Source organism: Phalacrocorax carbo, chromosome 18 (assembly GCF_963921805.1).
Source record: "Phalacrocorax carbo chromosome 18, bPhaCar2.1, whole genome shotgun sequence".
Lineage (NCBI taxonomy): Eukaryota > Metazoa > Chordata > Aves > Suliformes > Phalacrocoracidae > Phalacrocorax > Phalacrocorax carbo.
In genome coordinates this window covers 3,220,508-3,243,647 of record NC_087530.1, presented here as the reverse complement: position 1 = coordinate 3,243,647, position 23,140 = coordinate 3,220,508, and the positions used below count along the sequence as shown (strand labels likewise).

The 23,140-nt window shown below is 50.7% G+C and overlaps 1 protein-coding gene across 2 annotated transcripts in view; it reads left to right on the top strand.

Annotated features, from left to right (window-relative positions):
• Window positions 1–23,140, top strand: part of NACC2 (NACC family member 2) — a 59,515-nt gene that overhangs the window by 1,549 nt on the left and 34,826 nt on the right. Inside the window, exon 1 of one of the 2 annotated variants that reach the window (XM_064468517.1) lies at window positions 6,368–6,503. The exons of the other annotated variant lie outside the window; for it this stretch is intronic. The gene's annotated coding sequence lies outside the window, so the exon portion shown is untranslated. Of the gene's footprint in view, window positions 1–6,367; window positions 6,504–23,140 lie in introns of those variants that run through there. 2 annotated transcript variants of the gene reach the window in all.

The window sequence follows — 23,140 nt, the reverse complement described above, 5'->3', positions numbered from 1 at the left end:
TGAAGGTGGTTAAAATCCCTTGATTTCCAAGGGAAGAGGCTGATGGGCCTGGCCAGCGTCAGGTGGGAGACCTCCGGCGGGACGGGACGTGCCCTGGTGCACCGCGGACCCCTCCTGGGGAAAGGCTCTTCTCTTGGATGCGAAGCTCGTGGCTGAGATCCCGCTGGGACGGAATTCCCACAGAGAGGGGTATCCCCAATTTATAGGTGCCCCTTCGCTGGAAGCCGGCCTCAATGCTGCACCGGCTGTAGTGACCTTCATAGGACTAAATCTGAGTAGGATAATGTGCTTTTTGGCTATGTTCAGTTATAGTCATGGTTGGAATCACGCTTTCATTGCAAACTTGGGGTTTTATGGTTTGCTAACGACTGTGTGGAGGATTTACATCCCTCTGACTAGATCTTCTCCCTTCTAATGAATTTTGATGGACTGCGAAGTAAAACGCTGCGGTTTCTGCATCGCTCCTATAGCTGCAGCCCAGCCTCACAGGCGGGTGAAAGCATCTGTGTCGCTCACTTATTTCTACAAAGAAAAGTTGTTTGAAACTTCATCTGGCTGCTCTGCAATTACCTTCCCCTTTTGTGCATCCCTCCGATTATACTTGCTAACTTCATCAATACATGCCCATGCTTAATGAAACATTACTGCTTAGGTTTAATTGTCTTCTAATTAAGAAGTAAAATAGAATTTCGTGCGTTGGTTGTAACTGCATCTTTCACGTCTGTGAGGGCTGCTGTGGCCACGGTACCTGAGCCCGCAGAGCCGCGAGGGCAGCGGCGGTGCCTTTCAGTAAAAGGGTGATGGACAACAGCAGCAGAAGCCTCCTGTGAATCCGCTGCTCCGGTGTATCACCCTGATTAAATTAGATGAATTGCCAGGCTTAAAGCCCACTTTTTTGGGATAAACCTATGCATGCATTCAGTAACGCTGCCTGGGTCATAGCTCCAGCACGACCCCGCCGAAAGACACACCTCTGGGGTCGTGGTGAATCTGGGGAAGGCAAAGACAGGGCGTGCAACTGAAGCGCTGAATTTTTGACTCTTGCCTGAGTACAATTCCTGCTCTTAATGCATCATTAACACGGTTTCTGCATGCCGTTCTGTTCCCATTACAGCACTCAGTTCCGTCTGTTAATTTTGGTATGTTGATATTTTTGTTGTCAGCAGTTTTTTCTTTTTTGAAGCATATAAAACTGTTAGTGTGAAAGAAGATTAAAAAGATACATTACAATTAAAATGTTAATGAAATCGGCATCATACAACTTTTGAAACCATTTGGGCATTAATCTTTCTTGGTCTTACGTCCATTAACTCGGGCGATTCTTATTCTACACTGACCCCTGCTGAGAGAGTCGTGCTATAATTGGATTTTAAAAACTGGGGGGAAGAAGAGGAGGGAGAGAGAAAAGCCTTTTAAAAAAAGTAGAAGTTGGGAAGGTTGCGTTGGCTTCCTGCGCGGGGGTCCATGGGAACGAAGCCGAGAGAACACAGCCTCGTGGCTCCATCGCTCGCCTGCCCGCGCCTTCCCCATGCGCTGCTGCTCCGCAGCCCCGGGGCGCCGGCGGCGGTGGCTGGGGCAGAGCCCCGGGAGCCGCCGGGCTCGGCTGCTCCTCGGCAGCTTGCTGTCACCATGACCTTGGGCAGGACGCGAGCACCACGCTCCTCTTCGGTTTATCCGAGTGTAATGTGAGAAGGGCCGTAGCCGGATGGTGGGAAGCCTTTTTAAGGCTCTTGGAGGAAGGGAGTGGGAGAACAGCAAGCAATCGCTTGCCGTTATGGCTTCAGCTTTCCCCCTTTCCTCCAAAATGCTATTTCTACAGATTAACTGCTTTTCTTTCTTTTAAAATAGTTTTTTTTGCGGCTTACACAATATTTGGATGGGGGCCAGTCTGCCCCCCCCCTGCCCCCAGCCTGCCGGGTAGGCGAAAGAGGAGGATTGGCTAATTCATAGGCTGGGTAGTGAATCGAACAACGGGACTTCTTGACTCATCAGACAGCTCCCAGGATCCGTGCCACGGCTCCGCCAGGGCCGCGGGCTGCGCTCGGCCGCTCCAGCCTCGCCAAGCCTCCAGCCCATCCAGAACACTCTGTGCCGCTGGGCTCGAGGCTTAGACTCGCTTGGCTTCTGGATGCCTCCTCCAGAGCTTTGCCCTGTGCTGTCCAAGAGCTTCACGTCTCCCGCACCTCCTGTGGGATGCTGGAGAGCTGGGAAGGGCAGGCCCTTTAGTGAAGAGCGCAACCGGCCTTGCGAGGACCGGGACGGGCATTGGCGAGGTCAGAGGGGGGATGTGCTGCTGTCGAGGCAGCTCGGCAGCTCGCGAGTGGCTGAGCTGTAAGGCGAAGGATGAGCACATCCCGACGAGGGAGGAGGGGGAGTACCAGCCTAGCTTGCGTTTATGCCGCAAGCCTGAATTAAAAAAAAATAAAAAAAAAAAAAAAGAAGAAAAAGCTAAATAGAAATTTGGAAGTCGCAGAGCTGTCAGCTTTCAGCTGCTCTGCTCTCCTCTGAGCTCGCCGTGCCGTCGCACGGCGCTTTACTGCGCGGGCAGGCGACCGAGGGAGCGGATGCTGGTGTGTCGGCCGGGAGGCCCGCTTCAGCTGCAGCATCTGCAGGGCTTGGGAGAAAACGATGGCAGTTTCTTGGGCCCGGGTTCGTGGCTTGTGAAGCGAGCCGTGAAGCACAGAGCGTGCTGCTGGCACCTCATCACAGGCACTGGGACGTTGGACAGCCGGGGCGATGGAGGCGCTTTCTTGGAGCTCTGAACTAGCTATTCACACGCAGCAGAGGCTGGGGTTTAATTGTTTTATTCCCTTTTTATGTGGGTAAAAAAAAGTAATTTATACTGTTGTTGTTTTGTGTCAAGGGTTTAGGCATCATGTGAATTTATAACCTGAGAGAATTTGGGATGAGAATCCAAAATCATTGTATTTGTCAGGGATGGGGGAGACCTCGCTGGAGTGTGGTCCGTCTGTGCCCCAGCTCCGCCGGGCGGATGAACTGGGGGCGTATTGCTGGCACGGGCGTAGCCCAGGGTGCCGTTTTGTGCTCGCGGGCAAAACCCACGGCGTTTATGCCAGTCAAGTGAAACTGCCTTTGGGGATGGGGAGGGAAATCACCCCACCAGAGCGATGATGAGACCAGCAGAATATCCTGGGGTGTTCGACCTCCATCTCTGCCTTCCCATCCTACAGTCGCATGGGGTTCCGGCACGAGGAGGCAATTCCCAAGGGCGGGAGGGCTGGGAGGTTCCCAAGGGCTCCAGAAGCCCTCGGAGACGCAGCCAGGTGACGACCACCAGAGAGACGACCACCCGGGACGGAGACGGGAGCTGCAGCGTCTGTGTTGCACAATCCTTTTCCTGCGTGGGCATCGAGGCTTCCCGTGCTCTTCCATCTCAGCGTGGTGGCAGACGTGCAGGCAGGGAACAAGGAAATTACTGTTTGAGATTCCTGGCTTATTTTACTGATGTGCGCCGGCAATTGTAGGAAGAGGGAGCAAAGCAAAGCAACCCCAGATATTCCCAAATGTGTGCTCCTGGCCCAGCACGCAGGTGGGATTTCTGGCAAGGTGATTTTCTGTGCTACAAACTGAGCAAGCAGCACACCAGAATCAATATCTGAGTAGTCCAATAAAATCTGTGGGAATTTAATTTCAACTCATTTCAAGCAATCTTATAACCTCTCTTTCAGATGCCTGTTGAGTGGGTTTTTTTTAATGTGGTTTTTTTTTTTGTTGTGCAATTGTAAAAAATGTAGATGGAGGCCAATGTACATGTAGTGCTTTGGTTTTGCAACATAAGCATCGAGCCCAAGGCTGGCTTACTCTGGAGTCAGGCGGTGAGGGCCGGAGACCCCATGTTGCCAGCTGGGGTCGCTGGGCTCTGGGTTGGTTTTCAGACCCCCCTAATGGTGGCAACGCTTCTCCTTCCGGATTGCAACGCTGGTTTCAGCACACGGGTAGCTTTTATATCCTTGCATGGCATTATTAAGATTTCTAGCCCTGTATCCTTGAAGATTCATGAACTGGTCTGGGGAGGAGCCTGTGATGGGTTGTCCCGTTCTGCTCCCCAGCGGGCACCAGCCTGGAGCAGAGCATGGGAGCCGGGCGCGTCTCGAGCCGTTGCCTTCTCAGAGCCCGTTACAGCTGAGCTGAGGTCGGTGGATACCTCACTGTCCGTAATACCTGTGTTGGTGTCTGCTCTGCTCCCCGGGCTTACGCAGGTTCCCACTGGAGACCTTTCTCAGCTGTGGGCTTGGACGAGTGCCTGTGTGATTTCTTGGGGTCAATGGGCACTTCTGCAGAGAGCAGCTGGAGGAACTCAAGCCACTTGGTACCTTCATGAATATTTTTACAAGCAAATTTAGGAAGTTTCCTCATTTATCTTCCCCTTAAGATCCCAAACGGGCTGTTGTCTTGTTTGTGAGTGGCCTTAGGGGAGGTGTATCCTGCAGTACTTGCTGACTGATCTGGATTCGCACAAGAAACGACGCAGAAGGGAGAACTTAACTTTTTGCTCTTTGGAAGGGAGCTGAGGCTGGGGCGGTGGGACAGTGAGGGCAGTGCAGCTCGGATGGGGTGGAGAACCAAGCGATGAAATCACTGCGTGTCCTCGGAAGCAGCGGTCGCGTGCACGGCAGGGCTTGGAGCTGAGCAGTCCTGGCAGCACTTGCACTGCATGGATGGGTGTTTTCTGCAGAGAGCCCAGAGCTGTTTGGTTTTTACCGAGGCTCACGGACCTTACCGACACCATTAATTATTTTTTTTTTACCAAACTCCAATGGATACTTTTAGAAAGACCCAGCCTGTGCTCACCCGAGCGCTGCTGGGCCGGCCAGCCCCTGCAGAAGGGCTTGAAGGCAGGGAGCTGCTGCCTGAGAGATGAGAAAAGATCTCCTGCAGGCTCTCGGAGATCACCTGCCTGGCACCGTGATGAGCTCTGGGCAGACCTCGCTCATGGCCTGCATCCAGAGCAGAACCTGCAGCCTGAGTGTCTCTGTTCAGGCCCTGCACCCCTCCGCAGCTCGGCAGAGCATCTGGCGTTATTTATTCTGCTTGGCCACCAACAAAATACAGAGCACTGCTACAGTGGTACGTGTCCACTGGTTTTGTCTGCAGCACGTCATGTTGCTTTTTAATTGTTTTTAAAGAACAAAACCACTCCAATAGCCTTTACTACTGTTTTGTAAGGTTTTATATAGTCAAAGTCATGATTTCATACCACCCTGAAAAGCAAATGCAGCCCTCGCACCGCCAAACTGGTATTTCCCCCCACACCGATTCTTAAAGCAGTTTATATACAGTTCAATTGCAGTATATTTATAAAGCAACACAAATTAATGCTGAGCGCCAGCCCTGCTCTCGCAGCCTCCCTCGGCTGTGCAGCACGGATACGTGCTGTTGAAATGACTGGGGTGTCTCGCAGGCGGTCGGTAAGCTGGCTGTCCGCTCCCCACCCTCCTGCAGGCTCCTAACCTCCTCCTCTGTGTCTCAGAAATGTTATGTAAAACACAACGCGCAGCATTAGGAATAGAAATATTCAATTCAGGCAGTTCACGAGGTGGTTCCCACACGCTGGTGATCCCCCAAGCGCACGTGCTGACGGCTGCGGTGTTTGCTGGGACTTTGGAGAAGCTTCCCTTCTTGGCGCCCAGGTCATGGTTGTCAGGCACGCAGGAGGTGGGTAGGGGGCATGTGAATTGCGTTTGGTGGTACCACCCACCGGTGTGGATGGGTATGTCAGTTTGGGGAAGGAAGGCAGAGATTTGCTTGCAAGTTTTGAAAGAATTCCCAATGCTGCTTGCGTTGCTCGGTGTCCCTGAGCGGTCAGGGCATTAGGGGCTTCACCCCAGGACCCACCATGCTGCAGCATCATGAAGAAGGACCAGTTTTGATCTGGTGCTCGGAGAGGTGGGCAAACTCATGCCCACGCTGCTGTTCACGAGACTCTTCTGCAAGTTTGCTGGAGACACGGCTGGATGTGGCTGGAGGTGGTGGTGGCTTTGTGCGCGGGGTGGCCGCCTCTTTCTGGGCTTTCTGTGCGACTGCATCCCCTGCGAGCCGGTGGCCAGGCTTCCTCGCCATGGTCATGGTTTGCATCTCCACAAACAGAGTCAGCTGATTTTAAATCTGCTCATTACAGAGTTGTAACGAGTTCTGTGCCCAGCACCAGGTCTGCAGCATCCAGCAGCCCGACCCTGTACTGCCGCTCGGCGTGTGCCACGGCCGCGGGCACGGGCTGCGCCGGAGCACGGGAGCCTGGGGCAGCTGATGATTTTCCCTTCTCCCAGTGTTGCATCCATCGCTGGTTTTCATTTCAGTCGCCGTTATACGAGTTCTGGAGCTGCGGAGGATCCTGATGCCCCGACTCCAGCACAGAGACGAGGATGCTGCTGGCGGGTTCAGCGTCGGTGTTTGTGGAGGTGACAGGGCAAGGCGTTTGCAAACCCGTTTGAGGAAGCCTGTGGTGAGATGTAGCAAAGGGACTGCTTGAAACTCATTACAAGGTATGAAAAGGAGAGGATGGGATGGAGCAGAGGATTGTTAGAGGATTAGCCTGGGCTGCTTCCAGGTGGCGTGTGCTGGGACCTGACAATACCCTGCAGAAGCGCCCAGCCCCGCGGTGCGCTGAGCGGCAGGAGGGAGACGGAGGGGTTTGTATCCACAGTGCCAGGGCGCCTGTAGGTACAGCCGGCTGGCTGAGACTCGGTGCGCCGAAGGCCCAGCGCAGACCCCTGAGCGTTACACGGGCTCCTGACGCGGCGACAGCCAGCGTCACCCAGAGATGAGCGTCTGTGAAGATGCTCCCCTGAACACTTTCTAGCCGGTCTGTGGTCTGAGAACTTACCCTGGTTGTTCTCCTGCCTGTTGCTGAATGTGGTTGGACAAATTCTGCAAGTTAGCAGAACTTGTAGGGGAGTGGAACGATCCCAGGCCTCTGTTACGATTTCTGTACCAAGTACAGCAGTTGAGCAGAAACAACTGCCTCGCCGAGCTCACTCTGACATGCGGGAGGCTATTTTCTCCGTGCCTTGACTGCACAGATCTGGTATTTGAATTTTAGACTTAGTTTTGTAGGTGGGGAAAAAAACCACCCACCCTCAGTGCTGAATGATGCCCTGTTGTATATGTTAGAGACGTGGGTAGCGCTAGCTGGACTATATGTACTTTCCTCTGTGGTCCTGAGGATGCTATGGGCAGAGGCTTGGGGACGCTTGCTTTCTGGGGCACATACCGGCGTTGGCAGTGCGTGGCAATGCTCTCGAGAGCACAGCCTACGCCGTGGATCCTGCCTCATGCTTTCCTCCAAATCATTTGTGTGATGAGAAATAGGTTGGTCTGAACGTGTTGTCTTTCTTTGCTTCATTGAAGTGTACGACTCCTGTATTTTATTGCCTCGTGCAAGGGCTGTCGCAAGAACCTCTCTGAATTCTTTTTGCAGTTTTATTTTAGTTGGGGGAAGGTTAGCTCAGGTTTAAACTACTCGGTTGTGGTTGTTAAGTCTTAGTGACATATTAAGCATTTAATATCCAAGTGCATTAGCTTCCCACCCACATCCCCCGTTTGAGATGGGTTGAGGGAAATAGTTGGTGCCCACATCTCATAGGATGCTGCTCAGCATGCCGGTATAAATGGCTTCCTCCTGGACCTCTCTTTTTATGTTTAGTTCCCGACTTAATTAGGCATGAATGATGGCGTTAGCGGAGATGGAGATCTCATGGCTGCGTCAGACAACACCTAATCCCTCGGCGAGATTTCGGGAAGATTGCTGGCTGCCGGAGGGGACGCCTTCTCGCGTGGCGGGGGCACGGCAGCGGTGGCACGGTCTGAATTCCCAGCGCGCTGTAAATGGCTCCGCAGCCAACCGGGCAAAAGAAGCCGCCCAGGTAAACCGGTGCCGCCAGTGTACCTGGTGGCAATTAGGGTATGCCACCTCCCCTCGGTGTCACCTCGCGGCTCGGCAGCGTGGTGTGGCTTGGTGCGAGTGTGGAGGGGAGAATCCACCTTAATCGCTGCGGTGCGTCTAATTGTATCACATCTTAATTTCTAGGTCCTTGCTTAACTTGCGCAGTACATCAGAAGCTCTTGTGAAATGTAATGTGCTGGAGCATCAGCACAGGAAAAAGCTCTGCCTTCTGTGAAGCCAGACTGTTGCAGCGTAATTTGTTTTGTAAGATTTTGAAAGGCAGTGTTGCAATCTGTAACAGTAGAATAGTGGGAAGATGGTCAGGTGGTTCTTGGGACTTCAACAGACAGATTTCATGTCTGTGTGTTTTTGCAACACCTTTCTATAAAGGGAAACATAATTTAAAATATGATTACTTAGTGTTGTAACAGTCTTCTCAAACGTTTTTGCATTATGCAGAGATCATTATCAGAGGCTGATATTAACTTGCAAAGAATATTATGCAAATCATTCTCCTGTTCTTCTAAAAAGAAATTTCCTTCATAATGCAAAGCGTGACAAAAAAAATTGTGCAGAGGCTTTTGGCAAAATTACATTCAGAAGATGTAACAGTTTTTCTGCTTACTAGCACAATCCATTTGTGCCTTTCTACTGGATTTTCTCAACTCAAGCTGATAAAGGATGAATTTTAAAATGAGGGCTGGGTTGGGGGGGGAGAGAATATTGTACCTCATGGGTTCAGGAATAGACAGGGAGGCTTTTCACGTTTAGATCATTGTTTCAAATCAGTACGGATCGGCACTATGGGCTCTGTTAGTTTTCAGTTATTCGTTGCTCTCTGAAATTATTTGGCGGTGTGTCTCATGTTTCCCGCGGGCAGGGGTGCGCAGCATCGCCTCCGCCATGAGCGGCGGCTTGTAGGTACCCGACTTAAATACACGTAGCAGCGTCACACTCCCCGAACATCCAATATTAGGCATTTATTGCACTGTTACGGCTCTGTACCGCTGGTACCAGTAAAACCATCCTGAATGAGGGGTGCTGCTGGGGTGCCGGACCACGGACGCCTGCGGTGGGACGGGTGGGCCTGCCCCGAGGCGCTCCAGCCTTGGCTTCTTCTTTGGGTTTCTCTGAGCATCAGCACGTTCCTGGAGGAGACCCTGGCCCCGGCTGAAGTCGCTGTGGATTTTGCCACTGCCTTCGTCCCTCCTCCATTAAAATTTTTTTTTTATTATTTTTGTTAGAAGCTGGTTGTATCAGCTCAGAGCTGCCCCTTCCTAGTACAGACACCAGACTGTGCTCAAATGGAGGGGATTGTTTCATAGGTATCTGCTGTTCTGCTCTTATTATAGATTGATTGACAAAACCAGACCCTAATAAATATTGTAACTGGCTTAAATGACTAAAATATTTACAGGCTGCGGATCGCAGTCAGAGTTGGAAAGGCGTATTCACAGTAGAACCCCATTTTTCAGGCGCTTAAGATAATTTTGAAAAACTGTAGCCTTTGTTCTGATTTTTTTTTTAAGGCATTTCTCAAGACAAATGTGATTGAGCAAAGTCAGTAATATTCAGAGATATATATGAATTATAGCGTCATAAAATGGCAGAGAGAGGTTTCACTAGCATGGGAAATTTTCAGACTTTTTTCTGTGCCTGGGTAGATAACTCAATATTTTAAAATCAAACCAAATCAGATAAATAAGCTGGAAGTCGTAGTTAGCATTCGTCAAGCTACTTAGACTGGATGTTCAGGCATTGACTGGCTCCACCTCTAGCTGCAGGGTTTCCCTGTTATGAACGGGTGAATACTAATCCTTGTTTATTCTCTGCTGCAGAGAAATAGATTCATCAGTAGTTTTCGATCTTTAGAAGCAGCCCTCGGTGAGAGCCGGGTTGGAGCGCCCTGGGATTTATCCGTGCGATGTGCACGGCGGTGCTCGGCTGGGTACCGCCGTTTGTGCCTTGTGCCAACGCGAGATACCGCAAGGAGAACTTCTGATACCCTAGAAGTGGCCCCAGGGTGTGGCTGCGATGTGATAATTACGGTGGGGGGGCGATTACAAGAGTTGCCTCTGCCCTGGGCACCTCCTGGCATCCCGCTCGCCCCCCGTACCGCTGGCCGAGCCGGGAGGCGCGCGCTGGAACCACTGAGTGAACTACTGGGAAAGGATGACTTTCAGTGTCTTTTTTAAAGATTGCAGGGAAGGATGAATCAAAGCAGTGAGGTGTTTTACTCTAAGCATGGTGGCGGAAAGGGATCTTTTTATCTTCTGGGTTTCTTTGTTTCCTGACTGTTTCATAGTGCAGACTTGCTAGCGGAGCGGTGTTAAGCAAGTTTCTGCAAACCTCTTTCTGGTATCCTGTTGAAAATGGCGATGGTGCCAAATGAAAATCAAATATTTAGCTCTAAACTTTTTTTTTTTTGCTTTTACGCTCCCAAGGACTCCCTCCTTCTGACTGTATTTGCTTATCCCAGACTGAGGGCTGAGGAGTGGCCAGCAGCCATCCCGCCGAGAGCCTCCATCCCTGCAGATCCCGGGGGGCGTGGGGCTGGCAGAGCTGCCGTGACCGCTCCTTGGGTTGTCCTGGGTGGGCTTCGTCCTCGGGGGTGGGCTGCGCTGCTGGCCTTGCCGTCGCTGGCTCTGCCGGTCCCGCTGCTTGCGTGCCCACGGCTGGGTTTAGCCAGGACAGCAGGGTTACCTTTCACACTGGGCAACTGATTTCTCTTTTCCCATGTTCCCCTTGTATTTCCAGTTGGAGATATATCTGGGAATATTCCCTATCGATGGGGTAGAGTGAATTTAGTTCTATCGAACTGCTGCAGCAGTTAAGAAATTGAAAAAAAAAAACCCAAAAGCAAGCCGTGCATATAAATAGCTGTTTGGTTTTTTTTTAATTTTATTTTGAGAAGGACTGTAAATGCAAAGATCAGGAGAAGCGGGCTGAGGTGTGACCCCAGCCGGAGCTGGGTCGTGTCGCGAGCAGCACCCGGACCCCCAGGAGAGTGCCTGGGCGCCCGTTCAGGGCACCCCGTTCCCTTCACGTGAGTCACGTATTCGCCTTTGGGAACCTGTCCAGCGCCAGGGCAAAACGCTCAGAAAACTTGTCCAGGCTGAAGAAAGACCTCAGAGTCTTTTAAAATAGAGTGAAATTATTTAGCCTTTAATTTATTCCTTCTGTAGGTAAGCCCAAGGTCTAGGAAGGGCTGCAGTATGAAGAAATAGAATTTCTTTGGGTTTGTAGTATTTCTTGGAAGAGCATTTGCAGCACTAATCACTAAGCTTCTTCCCTTTGTTTTCCCCCCTTTCCCAATTAACCTCATATTAGGCCCCGCATATCAACAGCGGCTTTTATCCTCTGCTGCTCTTCACCAGGTTTTATATTCCGACCTGCCTCACTACAACCACGTTCTTACCATCATGCATTAATAAAACCCAAGCAGAGGCCAGCGGGACCTTCTGCTGCCTCTGCGTCTGCTGGAGGGAAACTCTTCCCAACAAACAGAGTGAAAATTGCAACTGGTTATGTAAATTATGGGCAAGGGTTTAAAAAAAAATATTCAAACCGGGTTTAATTTGTATGTGTTTTGGAAATAAGTTATACCAATGCATAACACGGGTTCTGCGGGTGTGATGCCAGCTCCCGGATGTGGAAGCAGGTATTACAACCTTGAAGAATCTTGTAGGACGTAAGAGTTTTAATTAAAAAATCCGGCTTAAATGAGGGTGTTTTGGTTTAGTGTGAATGTCTTAATTTCTTTTGAAAAAGTATTAAATGGAACCCTTAGTATATTTTTTTTTATTTCTGCATATTTATTCTTGAAGTTGAAGCATTAGAAAATAATTGAGTAAAACAAAATCCACAAGGCTTCAAATTACCTCTAGCTTAATGTTTTATTTAAAAGGTTTGCTAACTGACATTCTTTATAATGAATTAGGTCACGCGGCTCTAAAGAGTGTTGTGGGTTTTCTTTTTTACATTTAAATTTGAGGCTGCTTCCCTCAAAACTTGGGCTCCGCTGCCGTGAACCGCCGTACGGTTGTGACTCCCGGGCTCCCCGGCTCGGGGAACCTCGCTCTAATTATTCTCAATCACACTAGTGCAAATGAATATATCCGTGTTTGGAGGATCGAAGCGGTGTTGTCATGGCAATCTCCGTAAGGTCATGAGAAACTCATGGATATTGTTCGCCGCCTCTCCCGGGAGACCTCTCCTACCTTTGCAAAACTATGGATTTGGGGGGTTTGGGAAATAACTTTAAAGCACAATTTTGTAACGATTTGGCTAAAAGGGTTCTCTGTTTCGTACCGGGGGGCTGAAGCGCCGCGGTTCAGGTGACGCTGATGGTGGGCTGTGGCTCACATCACGCCTGCTGACTCGTCCTCTTCCTCTGGGAGCTGCAGCTCGCCACATCCCGAGCCGGAACGTGGGCCATGCTTGCTCTGGAAGGTGGGATCCTTATAAACCACCGGGGCAGCGGAGGGGACCCGTTTGGTGAGCGCTGGTTAATGGTGCTCAGTGTGGTGGGATGGGCTCTGGCTTGGGTTTTGTTAGGCAAGGGTTTGCTTATATGCAGTTTAAAAAACAAGACGAAACAAAAAACCCCCAAACCAAAAAAAAAAACCAACCCAAACCAACTCTGCTCTCTTAATTCCGGGAGGTGATGCTGGCTGGAGCTGTAGCGACAGGAACCCCCAAGCTGCCCCTGTCCCCCAGTACGGCTGGCGGGTGTCACCCCGCGTCCGTCCCGTCCCTCCGTGTCTGCAGCCGCGCAGGGAGCGGTGACGGTGCTGAGTGCTGCAGTCACTGCAAAGGAATGCGGGCGACGGAGTAAATGCCTTGCTGGGCTGTAACTCCCTGGATCGTGATGGGAGGGGATTCATGTAAAAAATATGTGAACGGTAAACACTGGAAGAAGTGGCAGAGGGAGGTTTGCTTAGCGCTGCTTGGGCAGAGCTCTCCTCTCCTAAAGGAGATCATGGCAAAGTCACAGGATGGTTTTGTTCGGGTTTTGAAAGGTAAGGAATTGATAACAAAGTGCGTCTACATGGGTGCGCAGCAACACCTTAAATTAGAATTACAGCTAAATTAGAAAAGAAAAAGTGTGGAAGTGATCCAGAAAGTTAGTTCATTTTGTTTAATAACATGCATGGAAACCTCTCGCACATTTTCACTGCAGCGGCAACACCGGTGACTTTACAAATACGTTGTGTAGTAGGACTAATGAATGCACTAAAACTGGCATTTAGCGAGTCTTGGTTTAGGTGATCCATGCAGCTGTGGGTTTATGGTTTTGTATTTCGAAGTTCTTTTTGGTTTTAGAAAAACCCAAGCAACACAAACAAAACAAAACCAAAAATAAGGCTTTTTGATAGAGAGCCATTAAAGCACTTTGATTTGCAACTAAATGCATGTTAAATCTGCAATTCTTTTTCGAGCCGGAAGAAGCTATACATACACACATACATACACACCCCACCTTCATCTGAGCCTTTAGGCAGGTTTAGCACATACATATGCAAATTTTTTATGGTCAAGTTACTTGGTGTGAAAGATCCGATGTTATTTGATGATTGCTATCAATATTGTACAAAAACCTATGAGAGCCGTATTTAAATTTTTTTTTTAAATCTTAAATTTTGTTGGCTATAGAAGAGGTGTGACTACGCCTGTCAGGGTGCTGTGTAAGCCTATTACACCATTATACGTGTTATCTACGCTTAATTGCTTCTGGTTGCCACGTCTTTCCAGATTCTGAGCCCAGCCAGTCTTGTCCTCTCACACCCGACGTGCGCTCACAGATCAGAGGAAGAAAACAGGTTTTCACGGGTTTTTGCACCTTGCGGGTACGCGGACAGCTTCCCCCTTCCCGTGCAAGGCCTGGCTTGCAGAGCCCCTGCCTGTCCCAGCAGCATCCGTGCCACCCTGGGCCGCGGGGTGCCCTGGCACGGGGGGTCCCGCACACGGGGGGGATGCCCCAGACTGTCACCTCTGCCCTGTGACTTGTCCTGCTCTTCATGGGGTCTGTTTTGACCCCACTTTCTCTAGAACTTTACAAACGTGTTGAATTAAAGGTTTTTAAATTAGAATTTTAGGTAGTTGCTGTAAGTCAAAGGTTTAAAGTTCCTGGTTTCAAGTGCAGGTATGTGTTGGGTTTAAAAAACCCAATGAAACTCTAAGCAAGTGGAATTTGTCATTAAGGCCTATTTACATTTAAAGAATCCTTTTAGATGATCTGTCTTTCTCTGCTTTCTGCAGAGGGAGGGAGCAGAGGCTGGGCTGAAAACGAAGCTGGTTTTCTCAGCTGACCTTCTGGCACACGGGCTTTCTCATTTACTGCTGCCTCGGCATCCACACGCACGCACGGCTTCAGCCCTGCGTCTTGGCACCTCTAGTATAGCCGTTAATCCTTCCAGGTCTGCAGGACTTGAGCTGAGAAGCCCTCTAAACCACTTCTGACCTCTCCTGGCTTGTACACCCCACACCTGACGAAGTGGCCGGCAAGGTGCTGTCCCGTGGAGGGGCTCGGTGTGCCTGGTGAGGCTAAAAACGGCACGGTGGAGCCTTCGATGCTGGGAGAGCAACTAACTGCAACTTCTGCAATATCTAACGTTGCTTCCAAACCCTCCGCTTATCCCTCACGTTGGCTTTTGTCGATCGTTTGGTTGACTAACATGTTCCTGTCAGCTTTGGTGACAATGACATGTGAGTAAGCAGAACACCCAAATTTCTGAACGATGGCTTGTGGCGATTTCCTAATTTCCTGAGTGAGCACAGGCTTCTTGGGGTTGCATTCCTGTGCCAGAAAGACTATTTGCTCATACAAAGTTCTTCATTGTAATAGGAAAAAAATCAATTTGATTACTTTCATGTCAGCATGCATGTCTAATGGCTTAGAAGTTATTGCGGCCATAAAATATACAGTATCATTTCTCTCTCACTCTGAAATTTGACAGGATTAATATAGTCAGCATGAAATCTTAGTCATAAAGTCGACCATAAGTGATGGTAAAATTAGCTGCTGAAATCGTCTGCTTATGGAAAGCATCTTCTGTTTTTCCTTCTGGGAAAAAATATCAAGGGGCTGGTGTGCAGATCGGAACGGGAGCTTTCTGCGTTTCGGGCTCTAACACAAATATGTCCGTTTCATCTCGCGCTCTCGTAGCGAGAGAGGCGGCGAGTGCCGTTCGGCTCTGCGATGTCCCGCGGAGCCTGGAGTGCGGTTTTGCAGCCCCTCCGTCGCCGGCCGGGCGGTGGAGGTTGGGTGGGGGGGGCTGCGTCTTGTGCCACGGTGGTGCGGGGGTCGCGGCTGTCCCGCATCCCACCCTCCCCTGCAAGTCGTTCCCGCTGTGAGCCGAAGTGAGGTACGTTGCGGGGCCTGAAAAGCACCTCTGCCTTCGGAGGTCGGACTTTGGGTTAGAGACCGGGGGCGTGGGTCCCTCAGTGGCGGGCGGTGTTTGCCCAGGCGTTGCGCGAACAATGCACCGATTCACCTCATGCAGCGCAAGCCTCGTCGCGGTTGAAAAACTGTTTCTATCCACGGGTCAGTGCTCTGGTGGGGTTGGAGGGAGGTGAGGGCTAGGTGAGCCAAGCTTTGCCCGTGGTCTTCACCCACGGGCTTTAGCAGATGCTTGTCCTCCAGGTGCAGCCTTCTCACGGGTCACCCGTGTCCTCCTCGCACAGACCCCTTGGGAAGCAGGCTGACCACCTTCATCAGGGCGGGAGAAATGCCCCGGAGAAAGCTACCCTGCTCTGAGCTGAGATTGAGAAACCTCTGCCTGAAGCTGAGCTTCCTCCTGCAGAGTGACTGTGCTGGCTGCCAGCGGAGGAGCCTGGCAGATGGCCGGAGCAGCCACTCCTTCCCGCTCATCCACCTCCAAAACTGCCCTTGGAAGTGGAGATGAAGCGCTGGGGAGATAGGCAGGGAGGTGTTTGCTGACGTGTAATCCTTGCCCAGCCTTTGAATTACTTGTTAATATTTTTGTTTAATGACATCTTGTCTCGGCTGCCTTGTGTAAGGTGCCTGTAGCTGTGTTTTCTGCTTATGAAGCCGGTTCCAGAAAGAAGAAAGAAGCTGGGTGTTGGTGTCTATATCATCAACTTCAAAATTAGACCAAGGGTAGACAGTGTCCCGCATCCAGGCGTCATTTACCCACCCCATAAGGTCCAAGATCAGACTTCCATTGCTAGCCCTTGGCCTGCTTGGCTTTGCAAGGAGAAATTTCTCCTGCCTCTTGATCAAAGATATGCAGGGGTTTACATCTCCAGGGGGGCTCAGGGGTCCCTCCCATCATATTCGGATGCTCCTGCCTCCGCTGGAAGCTGTCGTCCTGCTGGTTTTGCATGTTCTGCTTCCCTTGGCAGCCCGTTGTGAAAAGTTAATATCTGGTCATTGGTTTTAGCTGCATCTCCAAGGCAACTTCATTCATACGCTGGCTCCGGGTTCATACCGATCCGGACATGCCTAGATGACTAACTCCCGTCTCCTGTTACGCTGTCCCAGAAGAGCTGTTAACTCCTTCGGCCCAGGTAGGTGGTGATACCGCAGGGAATGGGCAGGCAGAGCGGGTGGGTGGCATAAACACCCGGCAAACGCCAGCTCGCTCTGTTCCCCCTCCATCCTTTCTGCTTTGGTTTGCTTCCCAGCGGCCCGTCCAGCCTGGAGAGCAAAGGGCTCATCGCTATTTAAGATCCCTTTCAGTGCAGAAAGGTCTCAGACTAAGTTTGTTTCTCCTGAGATTATCATGCTTCGCTATCCTTTGGTTTGGGCAGAATGTTGCCTTTGGGATCTAAACTTACTGAAAAAATTTCATTAAAAAAAAAAAGAACTTGGCTGCACACTAGCAATACACTCTGAAATGCAGCTAAAATTTAATTTTGCATTTCATACAAGCCGAGGGGGGATTTTCCTCTAAGGGGCAGGCGATGCGGCAACACCACTGTGTTCCTGGCACATGTTCGGGGTCCGTGAGCCCTGCGAGACGGAGCTGTCACAGGTTAAACGTGGAGACACATGGCATTGCTGCAGCGCCTGGTCCCTCCCCAGTGTGCCTATTTCTGTATGGGCTTGTCAGATACAGATTTACAGCCCCCAGAGACTCCTTTTGATTCTCACCAAAAGATGTAGGAAGGAGGAAAATGAGCCAAACTCTGGGGTTTTTTTTGCTGTTTGTTTCTCTCTCGGCAGTGCTGAGAGGTGCCGTTGCACTAGATGATATGTCCTTATAATCTGCGCTGCTTGCTGGGATGGGTCCTGCGGCGCCTGGCGATTCCCCGCCGGGGCGAGTGGCCGGTCCCCAGGAGAGCATCCGGCTGGGAAGGAGTGGGGCTGGGAGTGGGGCAGAGCAGGTCCGGCTCACACCAGCACCAAGCAAAGTTTGGCTTGAGCTTGACGAGCACCGCTAGGATGCGATGCTGCGCTCTTCCCATGGTGCGTTTGAATGCTGGCGTGGTCCATGTACCTGACCTGGATGTCGTGACGCTGCTTTTCTCAGGGTCCTGGAGGTGATGTGGCAGGAGCATTGGCACCAGTAGGGAAAGCACATTGGGTTTTACTGGTCACATTCCTGTCCTTGCAGCTTAAGTGGGGTATCACAGCAGAAATCAAGCCCTGAGGATCGTTAAGATGTACAAACTGGGAACCCTGTTAATTTTTTAATGCCTAATGCATTTTGGGAGGTCTGTTAGGCTGAAACACCAGGCAGAGAATTAAACACGCTGGGAATATGAACCTGCCGTGACTCGTGACCATGCCTGAGTGGCTGGACGAGGCTGCTCGCCGCAGCCGTGGTGGTTCGCTGTGGCAGAGTTAATTAGAGAAATAGCGGAGAGATTACCCCAAGGAGCCGGGGTACGACTCAGTCGGAGACCGTTACCCCATGTGCCACGTACGAAACCCGCTGTCTCGCCAACCTCCCTCCTCCAGGTGCTGCTTTCCCTTCCTAGAGAAGAAAAACTGCTCTAGGACTGTTTGAAATGTAGTTGCTTTAGCTCTTAAATTTTAATAATAGATTACCATTAGTATCAGCCTTATATAATGCACACCTCATTATTGCTTACTCAGAATAATTTCTCAGCCTCCTTATAGAACCTTGGAACTTTATTTGCTGAGTATAAAATATGCAGAAATGCATGAATAGTTTTAAGACTTGGTACCCTAAACTAATACAGCGTGCTTTTTTTTTCCCTGCACCATGATTGAAGTCAAATTAACATATTTACCTTCAGTGCTCCCAGGAGTAGCATTAAAAAATTCAAGAGGTGATTCAGAATAGTCTCCGATTTACTGTGTTTAAAGCTGGATTTCATTTCTCAATAAAACCATGCAAACACTTGACTCCCTTTCAGCTTTGCAGCCTCTTTCCTCCCTGCGTAGGTCCGTGGACTTATCAACAGATGGTAGCAGTATTATTACCGCCGCGTTCCCAAAAGGAAGCTTTTTATTTCATTTTATAGGTTTTTCAGGATGGGGGAGAAAGCCGGGACAGAGAATAAGGGAGGGAATGGGTTGTAACAAATAGCACAGAAGCATAGCTGCTACTTGAATCTGAAATAAGGAAAGGTCTTGAGCGTGATTTTGTCTTGCTGCCTGCGAGCACTGGTTTGTGGGGTTACGTTGGTTACGTTATCGTGCTCTGCCTCAGTTTGTCTGTACGTGATAACTGTTTCCTAGGGCAAATCGCGAGCTTAATTTTTGCTGTGTGTTGACATCTTCCCAGGAAGAAAAGCTGTGTAAACGCAGGGGTAGGAAATGGAAATGGTTGCTTTATTGCCCAGTGGTTTCTTTATTCTTACCAACGACTACCCAGGAGCTGTCCTGCCTGTGCCGTGATTTATTCCTACAGCTACAGGCTGCAGCTGCTATAGCTCCCAGGATTTCAGGCCCCACAACAGTCGGGTTCAGGGGTGCAAATTCGTGCCCCAAAGCCTCAGGCTGCTCTGCCACGGGCTCCTCTGGGGAAGCACCGTCTCTTAAGCCTATCAGTGCCATAGGAAAAGCTTCGACCCTATCGGTTTTCCTGACCAGGTAATAAATATTCCAAGGCGAGGGTCTATGTAACAAGCCCCCGTACTTGGAGTCGGTACCCTCCGAGTGGAACAACTCTGCCTGAAAATTTTGTTTATCATGGACTAGAGATACTTGCAGTGGCTTTTTTTTTTCCTTCCACGCCTGCTCCTAGATTAGGAAGTTATTTCAGCAGATGTTGTTTCCTAAGAAAATGGGTTAATGCTTGGTGGTTAGAACGGTGTGGCAAAAAAGCTTATTTGTGTGAGGTTTTGGCTAATTGCCTTGCAAGTGTTACAGAGCGTTGCAGCAAATTTCCTGGATTTCGCAATCGCGATGGTTCTGGTTTAACTGGCCAGAAAGATTTTTCAAAAATACAAAACTAAATGGAAGAATAGAGGCAAATCACCTGCTGTGCTGCTGGAAAAAGCTGAAGGGCCTTAAGTCTGGGGTGAAAAGTCTCCAGGTGTCTGAGCAAGTAATTGAGACTCGGGGCTGAACATATCTCAGGGTTTTATCATCTTTGAACTGATGAAAGACTGATGTTGCTTTGGGGCAGGCCAGAACAAGCCCCTCTTAGAAATGACAAGTAATTCCCAGGCTAAGAGTTCCCTGGAAGAACGGGGATGTTTTTCCTTCCCAGTTCATGGGAATGGGGATGTGTTTGCAGGGTTGTTGCACGGGGAGGGGAAGGCTGCCAGCGTGCAAACCATCCTCCGCTCCGAGGGCAAGGACCTCGGGAGGTGGTGGGTCCCAGCTCCCATGTGGAAGCTCTTTCTCAGCATGGAGAGTCTTTTTGGGCCCCATTCCCTTGTTTTGTCCTGGGAGGCCAGTGTCCGGGTGCTGCAGAGACTGCCTGGGCTGCTCTCGTCCCGGACGATGCTGCTGAGCCGGGGTTACTCTCTGGGGTCACCCCTGTTCTCACATGCACGGGGCACCCAGCCCCACTGGGGCTTTTTCCCACGCCTGCTCCTACATTGGCCTGTGAGGAGGGACCAAGGCTTGTTCTCTGGGTTCCCCAATTTGGTGCCAAGCGAGGTGGCTGCCACCAGCACCCCGCGCCCAGTCCTCCTGCTCTGCATCTCCTCCGGCTCCCCAGGAGCTGGGGAGCTGTACTGGCAGGCAGTGATAAAAGGAGGGGAGATATATTTCATGCATTTATGAAATGCATCTGTGGAAGGTACTGGTGCAGGTGAAAACAGAGCCTGGACTAAGAAATGGGGTTGTTTTGTGTTTGATAATACTTGTGCAGTGAGTCCTGCCGCTCCGTACCGCGACGGGCACGGCGTACCTCTCGCTAACGTAATGCCACCTTGGTGGGGAAAGCCGCCTGTCCCCACTCTTGCCCACCGGCATCTCAGCTGCCGGTGGCAGGACTGCTCCTCACCGCTGCCTCGGCTCACGGACACTGGTCCCACCCGGGGCTGGTGGAGGTGGAAGCTGCTCTGAGCAAGAAGGAGAAGGAGGAGTTCCAGTCGGCACACAGTGAAGCCAGCAATTCAGTAAGAAAGGCAGGTGCGCAGGAAAATGCAAATCAGGTGTTGCTATTTCTAAGAGCATCACTGTAAAAAGACTTTTATTGTGTCAAAAAGTGTGATGGCGAGAAACTGCGGCTGGCGGGGCTGGAAGGAAACCTCAGGCTCTCTCCTGGGCACGTCCGCACTGCTCGCCCTGGGGATGCTCCAGGGAAGGGTGGCCGTGGAGTCCTCCTTCAGCCGGTCCCGCCGTCCTGTGCCATGGGGAAAGCCTGTTTCTGGGCCAGAGCCCCCGGGGCCGCGTGCCGGCACAGATGCGGGTCGGGGGCTCGTGGCATCGGCCAACACCGCATCCCTACACTGCTGGTTAAATCGCTAATTAGATTCCATCCGAGCAGCAACATAAACCAGGAATAAATGGACTTGGCTTCATAAACTTAGCACTTAAATATTTTCCCAGGCAGGAAAAAAACATTTGCTTTCCATGCAAAACATATAAATCTTGGAAAAGTTCCCGAAGTTGCGTGTTTAACTGTTCAGATCTGTGCCTTTGTAGAATAGAGGTGGTTATTCCCCTGCATAATTATTTTTCTTTTTAAAAGGAAGCTGAAATGTTTGCGAGGAAGACATTTTAAGCGACTGGCTGGGGATGAACAAGAGTGAAGGGAGAGTCAGGTTTAATGATGATTGCTTTGCTTTGCTTTATCACTGTTGGAAATTAAGCACCTTTTCCTCATCCCCTCCCCACAAGGACTAACCACAATCGCTGCTTTTACCGTTGTATTTGGGGGCTGTTTCTGCTGGTCTTATGAGTTTTACTGAAACATGTATCTGGTTGCTAGTTTCTTCTTAATCCTACCAAAATACAAGTGCTGTTACTGGCGTTTATTTAATATGATGGAGTCTTTGTGTAGTTAAAATTGTGGACGCTGTATAAAGCACAGGCTCTCTCCTTGCTTCCCAGTGGCCCTGGTGCAGAAGGCGCTACAGTTGGATGCCCCTTTATTTAACTAGTGCGGGCAAGGGGTGAAAGGGAAGGGAGCAGCCTCCTCCAGCCAGGCCAGTGCGCGGAGGGGAAGGGCCATCGGTGCCGCTCGCCCCTTTTCCATTTGCTGCGGTGGCAGGCGAGGGGCTCCCGTGGGAAACGGGGAGCTGACACCCAGCGGGGGGGCTTCTGCCTCCGAGCACCGGCCCCACTCGCCCAGGACGGAGATTTCCAGAGCGGTGGGTGAGCTCTCTGCAGATGGATCCATCAGTTATTTTCTGTGCTGCGCCTGCCTCGTGCTCACCCCACAAGAGACCCCACTGGAACTGTATAACTAGAGAGATACAGCGTGTAGATTTATTTTTGCATAAAATCACTGTTTCACATAAAATCCCAGAGGAGATGCTGCGGAGCCCCGTCACGGCGCTGGCGTGAGGCACAGCCTGCATCGGCGTCTCCCTGTCCCCGTCCTGGGGGTGCGGGGGCAGCACCCCCAGCTGTGCCGAGGCACTGGGGCGCAGTTAGGGATGGGGACTGGAGGTGGGAGTTGGAGAAGCGGCTCTGTGGTGACCGTCCTGCCTGGAACGGGTCAGCTTTTGGCATGAGGACAAGCGAGGTGAGTTTGGTCTCTTCATACGATGGACCGTCAAAACAAGATTATCGGGGTTTTCTCGGAGCTGGGATAAGGAGGGGTTGGGGTGCGCCAAGCAGGAATTTGCCCAGGGTGATGGTGTGCTGGAGGAGGCTTTTCAGCACTTGGCCCTTCATGAGCACCACGAACACGCGGTTTGAAAGAAGCTAGAAAATAAAAACACGCAACAGTCCTATGCAGAGCAAAAAACCCCAATAACCATCCTACAGCTTCTCTCAAGAGCACCTTCTGCATGCTTTGCTGGCATTAATAGTCACCGTTCCGGAGCTAGAGATGTTTAAGTTGTCTGTGTTCTGCTAACACCTTTCTGTGTCGTAACAGCAATCACCTCTCCCGGTTTGGCCAGGCAGCGGTGTCTGCCGCGCTCCCTGTAATCCAGGAGTGAATCAAAGCAACTTTTTACAAAACAAGATTCTCTCGCTGTTGCAAAAGAGCTTTGGGGAAATCTGGTTTTTGTGGTTAAGGATCTTACTCTGATGCACAAGGAAAATTATGTGTAGCTTTTATTTGGCCCAAAGGATTCTTACAACATTATCCGTATTTCCTTTAATTTGTGGGATTTCTAGTAAATGGGCTTAAAAATAGGTCCGGGCAAGATGCCAGGGTACATACGAACAGCAGAAAAGCTTTGCAGGCTGTGAGCAGCTCGCTTTCACTTCTCCCTCGGCGCGGGCTGGGGGGACGGAGCAAACGCTCACCTTTTGGGGTTAAATTTAATGACATCTTTGGAATTCTTTGGAAGTCGATATTGCAGAAAAGATCCTTTAACTCTTTAATAGAACCGATGCAATATTGTTGTTGAGCTGGACACGAGTCTGGAAAGGGAGCGGGAGGAGCCGTAGTGCCAGGGAAGGACAAGAGCATGGGGGGGGGCCCGGGGGGACCCTCACACAAGTCCCTGGACCCGCTCACTAGTGGGATCTGGGGACCCTGGAAACCCGGCGTATGAGCAGAACATGGCGATGATACACACTTTTTTTTTTTTCTTTCAGCTTTTCATTCTCAGAAGTCTCTTTAAGCCTTTTGTAAGATGGGAAAAATCTAATAAGGCAGAGGCTATGGCTCGGAGCCATGCTCCCAGCCGGGGCGACTGCCGGGTGCCCGACTCCCTTTGGTG